This window comes from Arvicola amphibius, chromosome X (genome assembly GCF_903992535.2).
Source record: "Arvicola amphibius chromosome X, mArvAmp1.2, whole genome shotgun sequence".
Taxonomy (NCBI): domain Eukaryota; kingdom Metazoa; phylum Chordata; class Mammalia; order Rodentia; family Cricetidae; genus Arvicola; species Arvicola amphibius.
Window position 1 is genome coordinate 41,300,784 of NC_052065.1, and position 8,628 is coordinate 41,309,411.

Consider the following 8,628-nt stretch of genomic DNA (forward strand, 5'->3'; position numbering starts at 1 on the left):
ACTATGAGGATTTTTCAGTCACATTGGAGAGTTCTGTAACACTGTAAAAAAGATAAATTACCATAACATATAATAAAACACATGGAAAAACAGTAGGATACATTATAAGCAAGCAACTTTGCATGATATAAGATGATGTGAACATAGATGACTATTTTTCTGGTACATTATATTAAATCCTCAAAGCTTAGCCTCACGAATATGGTGTGTACTAACTCAAAAATGGATTCTAGCCATAAATAAAGGACATAGAGCCTATAATTCATGATCCTAGAGAAGCTAAATAAGAAGGGTGAACCCAAAGAAAAAAATATTGTTATCTTCCTGGATATTGGAAATTGACAAAATTGCTGGGCAGGGGTTGGGGACACGGGGGTGGAGGGGAGGTGGGGATAAGAGGAGATGGGGGAGAGAAGGGAGAAAGAGAGGATGGGAAGAGCTTTGGGAATGGGATGGTTGGGATGGAGGAGGGGTGGATATGGGAGCAGGGAAGCATATATCTTAATTACGGGAGCCATTTTAGGATTGGCAAGAGACTTGACTCTAGAGGGGTTCCCAGGTGTCCAAGGAGATGTCCCCAGCTTGTTCCTTGGGCAGCAGAGGAAAGGGTGCCTGAACTGGCCTTGTCCTATAGCCACACTGATGATTATCTTGCATATCACCATAAAACCTTCATCTGGTGATGGATGGAGATAGAGACAGAGTCCTACATTGGAGCACTGGACTGAGCTCCCAAGGTCCAGATGAAGAGCAGAAGGAGGGAGAACATGAGCAAGGAAGTCAGGTGTCCACAGAACAAGCAGACTAGAGAGTTCACCCACTCAGATGGTAGGACAGATCTAATGGGAAATCACCAAGGCCAGTTGGAATGGGACTGATGGAGCATGTGATCAAACCAGACTCTTGAATGTGGCTGATGGTGGAGGCTGACTGAGAAGCCAAGGACAATGGCACTGGGCTTTGATTCTACTGCATGGACAGGCTCTGTGTGAGCCTTGTCAGTTTGGATGCTCACCTTCCTGGACCTGTGGGGAATTGGGAGGACTTTGTACTTCCCATAGTGTAGGGAGCCATGACTGCTCTTTGGCCTGTAGAGGGAGGGAGTGGAGGTGTGGGTGGAGGGGAGGGGAGGGAAGTGGGAGGAAGGGAGGAGACGGAAAATTTTAATAAAAATAAATAAATAAATGAATAAATTAAATAAATGTTAAAAAAAGCTTTGCCTCATAAACACATCATATTTGCATATGTCCTTTTGTCTGTTGCTTAATAATTTAATCATAACTAGCTAGCAGTATCTTCAGAAAGTCAAATTTTCTATAATTTTTAGTTGAACTAAAGAGCATGATATGACAGATATAAAGATCTAAATACATTATAATTACTACCTTTCGCATAAAAAACTTACATTTTGAATTTTTGTATCTTCAGTGTTGGGCAACTAGTTCAGTCAGTAGCTAAGTGCTTCTTGTGGAAGTTTGAGGATCATTGATTAGACCTCCAAATCCCAGGTAAATTCCAAGTAGAAGTTATGAAATGTCTGCAATTTTAGCTGTGGAAGAGAAGGACAAGTGTCCACAGAACAAGCTGACTAAAGAGTTTAGCCATATGTCTGAGTTATGAATTTAATTGACACATCATGCCTTAAAAATCAGAAAGAAGAGAGGATGAGCAGGATTTTGGCATTAATTTCTGTTATCCACATATAGCTACACACTCAAACACATACACTCTTTTTTTGTTTTTTTTCGAGACAGGGTTTCCCTGTAGTTTCCAGAGCCTGTCCTGGAACTAGCTCTTGTAGCCCAGGCTGGCCTCGAACTCAGAGATCTGCTTGCCTCTGCCTCCCAAGTGCTGGGATTAAAGGTGCGCGCCACCACCGCCCGGCAAACTCATAAACTTTTACACATATGCACCACACGTCAAAACACACACAAAAAAAAATGAAAAGAAACTATCTTCAATCATGATGGCCATATTATAACTAGTTAACTGAGTGAATATGTACTGTCTTATAGTTTTATAAACATAGTCTTACTGGCTCATAACCATACCCACATGTTAATGCATTTTTCTTGCTTTTATCATGCTATCAAAGTGAGCAGGTCATTTCTCTAAAATTATACAATGCTTTATATACCAAAAAATACATCTTGTAATGATTATGCCTTGACATTTACTATGTCATCTTATTCTAAACAGAAAATGTCAGGAGATTATTTAGTAAACTAATATTCAGCCGAAGATAATATATTAATGTGCATCTTCCCAGTCATCCAATCTGAATATATCAAAGTATCTTAAATACATTCTTCTAACACCCAGTCACAGAGGTCATTCCAAAATGTGTTATTTTCTATGTAATATAGTGTATTCAGTCTAATTAGAATAATATTAGTTAAAAAAGTAATGCATTTAGTAACCATCCCTAAACACAAAAAACTTATGTTTCCTATTGACTCCATGTGCTAGAATAGGAAGAAGGAGTAATTGGTTGATTTAAAGGTAACTTACTGGTTCCACTCTGCAGGAGGCATTGGTCATGCAAGTAGTAGCTGGGGTTTCCTGGGCTCTCACAAGGCAGTTCAAGACATCTGGCTGTACAGGTCCACTCAAGATTCTACACATGCTCTGTATCTGCACAAAGCCTGGCAAGTAGACCAGCCATCCTTTCAGAGAACCACACAATTGTCAATTGTTTCAGATATGACTGGGACCACAGATACATAAAGATGAATGAGGTTCTGTACAGCATCACTGAAAGGTTGAAAATTTGGTAGTTAGTTATCTTGTGGGTATTCCAGAAGTACCTGATGCCAACAAGATGTATAAGTTATACCACCCATGTACTGTCATGGTTTTCTTCTAAAACAAATATATCATGATTGATTTGGGCACGAGTAATAACAAGATGAAATGTGTTGTTGTAGGAGACGTCTTGTTCACTGCTCAGCCACCCAGACTCCCAAAATAATCACACAGAAACTATATTATTTGCAATACTGTTTGGCCAATAGCCTAAGCATATTGTTAGCTAGTTCTTCCATCTAGAATTAACCCATTTCCATTCTTTTATATTTTACCATGAGGCTTGTGGCCTACTGGCAAGGTTCTGGCTAATAGCTTGTGTCTTTCCCCTCTGGTGACTCCATGATATCTCACTGACTCTGTCTTCTTTCTCCCAGAATTCAGTTTAGTTTTCCCCAACTAGCTCTGTTCCCCTATAGCTCTGCTATAGGCCCAAATCAGTTTCTTTATTAATTAACGGTAATCAGAGCATTCAGAGGGGAACTCCATATCACCACCCTAAGGTTTAAAATTTTACATAGTAAAATTATATATAACAAAAGTTTTCGAGCATGAATTACAGTTACAATATTTATAATTACTTTATCTTTTATCTTAATTAAGGAAAACCGTAACTATAACTATCTATTCTTCAACTCCATCAAAGACTCCAGAAGGATACAATGTTACCTAACAAAACAGGAAGTACATTGTAGGCAACCTCCAAAACTCCACAATTAACAGAGACATCTTGCTGTCCAGACAGTCACCCAAAGTTCTTCTGTAACATTGGGGCATCCAATCTTTAGCCTAAAGGTTCATAGTATCAAGCAGACTTTTCCATCAAGCAGGAGATTTCAAAGACAGTTCCACCTATATTGGCAGTTTGTCAGTCACTTTCTTCTGTGTCTGACAGAATGTCTGGCAGACTCTTTTATGAAGCAGAAACCCCAAAGGACATCTCACCTTTAGGCAAGTTCAGCAGTCATTTCTCTGTGGGTCCTGCATGACCAGTTCACACACCATATAATCTAGCAGTCCAGGAAAGAGTAGTTTCTTGGTCAAATGGCTAACCAACAGCATAAGGAGCCTCTTTAGTGCCCATCATCCTTTTAAAGTAGCTTGGTGCTGCCAGGAGCAGATGCATCTCATTGTTTTTTAAATATCCTAAGTTTTTAAACATTTTAAATTCCATATTCTGAAGGTCTCTGAAAGATTTGAAGAATACCTATCTAACTAAAATATATCTCTATATATCTAGAAAACCTAACTAACTTGACTATAAACTTGACTATTATAGATGAATATCTATTAACCTGTATTTCTTAATTATACATGTCTAAAAGAACTACACAAATACAATACCTTAATTACCTTAAAAGAACAGAAATATACATATAACAAAATTGATCCTAACATTGTATCAATAAACCAAGATCCATACCAATGCATATCATATCCCCCTTTAAATGTAAACAAACATTTATAAACAGTATTTGGGAATATGAGCATTGTTCTTTATTAACTGTTTTCTGCTTTCTGTTGGGCAAAATATTTTGGGGGGTATTCACAGTGACCTTATGGGAGGTCTTGTTCCATCAAACTGCATTAGTCTGGAAAGATTCCAGAGTCTTATCTTTTGTGGAAACAAAAGCAGAACCTGTTTTCCAAAGCAATAAATCCTTAGATCCAAATTTTGAAGTCATAATACATTTATTTTGGTTTATCTCAGAAGCCCCCAGAATCAAATATCTTTCTGTAGTCAAAAAATTCAAAAAAAATATAATAATATAAAAAAATCAAGACTCTCTGTGTACTTTCCAAATTTATGTGGCTTATTTTTCTTTACTTCTTTTAATCTATGACTGTCTATACTCTGACTCTTTAAAGACTGTTTTATTTTCTTTTTATAGACCATTTGCTTCCATTTGTAACTCTCTATACTCTTTTTTTCTCTCCCAAGCCTATGTACATTTATCCAAGCCTGTGATCAATTTAGACATCTTTTCCATCTGGATCTGTCTTTATTGTCTATCTGTAATTATTTTCTGAACAGAAGCATTTCTTAAACTCTTAAGTGGCTAAGCATCATTACTAAGACTAAGGCAGCTTTGCCTTTTGGCTACACCCAGTACAACATATCTGTTTAGTGCAGGGCATGCTCACAACCCCACTTTCAGCACATAGCAGGTCTATGCTGTTATTAAGCAAGTTGTAGCACCTTGCTCACAAACCCCATTAAATGTTCAGCCTCCTGAAAGAGCCAGAGTTAGTGCTAGCACCACAGCCCAGGAAGCCACCACCATTTCAAAACCACATGGGATTTTATTACACCTCTCTTAATGCAGCCCAACACCCCTGCTCACCATGATCCCATCTAGAAAATAAATTTGTGGCTACCGAAATCCATGCTTAACTCTGTTCTTTTGTGTCTATATTTCCTTTCCTAGCCCTCTCAGGTTTTATGTAGATTTAGCTAGCACATGTTGGAGCACCAATTGTTGTTGTAGGAGGCTGCTTGTTTGTATCCTGGCCAACCAGCTTTCCAAAATAACCATACAGAAACTATATTATTTGCAATACTGTTTGGCCAATAGCTTAAGCATATTGCTAGCTTGCTCTTACATCTAGAATTAACCCATTTTCATTCTTTTATAATTCGCCATGAGGCTAGTGGCCTTCTGGCAAGGTTCTGGCTGGCAGCTTACATCTTTCTCCTCAGGGAGATCCATGGCATTTCAATGACTCTGCCTTCTTGCTCCCAGCATTCAGTTTAGTTTTTCCCACCTAGCTCTGTTTCCCTATAGCTCTGCTATAGTCCCAGTGCAATATGACCCATGTGTGGTCATTGTTTTCTTCCAAAACAAACATCAAAATTGTTTTGGGTACTAGTAATAACAAAATAAACTGGGCCATGGAAGACAAGCAATAAACAATTGACATCATAGAGATGATATACTATGGTGGCTGCAAAGACAGGGATCTAGTTGTGTCTGCCAAGGATTACTTTACAAAGTACAGATACCAAGATCTGCTCTCACAAGCTGGGCATGGGTAAATGGGATCCTCTTTCACATGAAATCACTCATATCTTCATAACCTTTGGAAAGGCCTGCAGTGGAACATGGTTGTAGGTATGGAGGATTCTTGAGATGACAGACACAGGGCCTTAGCTAGCTGAAACAAATAAATATATCATGATGGAATAGTAAGAAGAAAATGTAGTTTGGTTTGAAGGGTTTTACAAACTGAATACTACAGAGAAGTATGAAAGGTATATTTTAATAAGACAGAGACTCCCCAGAAATGCTTAAAGAAGGAAGTGTTCTTGCTGTCGAGCTGAGCAGGGATGCAAAAAATAGATAGTATTTGATCTGAGTAATGAATAATTGTGGGTGATCATTTATTACAGAAGGGATGGAGATGGAAAGAGGAGGTAAAAGGCAAAGAACTTGAAGTAGCATATTGTATATTGATCAGTGAGACATTTAGTCAATTATTAAAATGTTAAATCTCTTACATCATGATGAATCCTGATGCCATCAGAAAAAAGAGCCTGAAGGTAAAGAGATCACTGTATACAAACTAAGCTAAGATTATAAAAGAAATGTTGTTAGAAAACAGAAATTATTTGTCAAACACATATACTGAAATTAAAGAGACCATTGTATAAAAACTGAACTATGATTAAAAAAATAAGTGATGTTAGAAAACAAATGATTTCTCAAGAACATTATACTGAATCTGTTAACATATTGCATGTAAAAACTACACAGGAAACTCAGTAGTTGAGCTAATGAACTTTGTGGAGTTGAAAATGTTTTTAACTATGAGGAAAAATAATTGTGTCTAAATGATGTATTACTTTCAGAAAATTACAGTAAAAATGTAGTCACTCAAAAGATAAGCTAAAAGTAAGAAATATGGTAATTCTTCTATCAGAAACCTAACTTGGTAGCTCTAATATTGGAAAACTTCTGCTTGGTCAACAGCAATATACTTTCTCTCTTATACTCTGCCTGTGAATAATTATATGTATACATGATGTATATCAGCTCAAATAGTAACTGGTGAAGTTTGGAGAGAGAGAGAGAGAGAGAGAGAGAGAGAGACTATAATTTATCTCCTTTCCTGTCAAGCTATATCACCTCACCTGTCCATCTTAAGTGCACTATTCTTCTCTCTGGGGTTTCTGTTTCCCCTTTGTCTGCTTATATATTGTGAAAAATATTACACTCTTATGCCTATCTGGACTAAATATTGTTGATAGCACTGATGTTTCTATTCTGAGTATCTGTTCTGTCTTGCAACTTTTATCCCTTTATGAAAAACTTCCCTTGAAGTATTTTCATTTGAATAGACTGTATATTTCATGCACGGACACTTACTATTGAAAAATTCAAGATTTCCTCCATATCTGCAATAAATATTTATTCTCTATCTACTTTGAGTAGGCTTTCTCATATGTGTTTGGATGGAATCTGATATTGTAGTCTAGGAATACATAACAGAGAATATACAGAATGGAGCATACACAGTTTAGAACCCTTCATTATTAAAGATCCTGTCAAATTATAGTAAAAACTAATTAAAACAGAAAATGAGAGAGAACTATTACTAGATAAGCATGCCCAAAGAGTTTCTGAAAAAAAATGAGATGGCTTTCCAAGACAAATTATACTATACTACAAGGAACACTACACAGCAATGAGGTTAATGGCTGTAATAAGGCCCATCCAACCTTCTCACAGTACTAACACAATGTCACCTAACAATATGATGTGATCTGGTCCAAGAATAATTCTAAACCAAATCTAGTGGTTTTCAGATGGAAAATCTACCTTAGCATAGCACATTTTTCATAAACTTTAAGGCTAGTGGCAATACTAATCCCAAAGATGTGGCACTGAATACATCATAATAAATTTTGATGTTTCAAAAGAGCAAAATCCCTACATTCTAAAATTTCTACAATCTAAAGCAACCCTAAAGATGAACCAAAATTATTAAAATCCTATCCTCAACTTTGGTCTGTTTCTAGCCAGCTGTACAAATTTAAATTATCCTGTTTTGACTTATCTACCCTTTGCATCAGAGCTTTATTTTCCTTTACTTCTGTATATCTTACTTTCACTTCTCATGTCTGGCAGACTGGTAGCAGTTGTCTGGCTTATAGCCCTAGGCATCTCCCTAGTTCTCTCCTCTTTCTCTTGCTCCTCTTCAGCCTAGATCTCTTCTCCTATTTATTCTCTCTCCCTGCCAACCCCACCTATCCTTTCTCTGCCTAGTTATTGGACATTCAGCTCTTTATTAGAACAATCAGGTGCCTTAGGCAGGCAAGGAGAAACAAATGCAACACATTTTACATAATTAAACACACATCCTTACATTGTTAAACAAATGCAGCATAAACAAATGAAACATACTTTCTTATAGTTAAAGTAATATTCTGCAGCATAAAGAAATGTAACACATCATTACCTAGTTAATCATTTGGGATTGAATATCATTATAAAGCCTTTGTTGGCTTGAAACTCACTATGTAGACTAGGCTGGCCTCAAACTTGCAGTGAATCTCCTGAGTTTGCTTTCCAAATATTGGGATTACAGTTTGAACCACCAAGCCCAGAAAGTATATCATTAGAACTATGATGGCAATTTCACAGAATCTATAGATTGTTTCGGTTGTTACGAAAAATGTTCAAATATGAATTTCAGCAATTTAACACAGGATGACTTTATTCCAGTGTGTTCAGTACTAAAAGATAGCATAGAAAATAATTTCAATATATTGACATAGACTTGAATTTCTGTGTAGAATTCAGAAAATAATAGACAAAACTG

At 36.8% G+C, this 8,628-nt stretch overlaps 1 pseudogene; it reads left to right on the forward strand.

Annotated features, from left to right (window-relative positions):
* Positions 1-767: 767 nt before the first annotated feature.
* LOC119804214 lies at positions 768-5,842 on the forward strand (annotated as a pseudogene).
* The last annotated feature ends 2,786 nt before the right edge of the window (positions 5,843-8,628 follow it).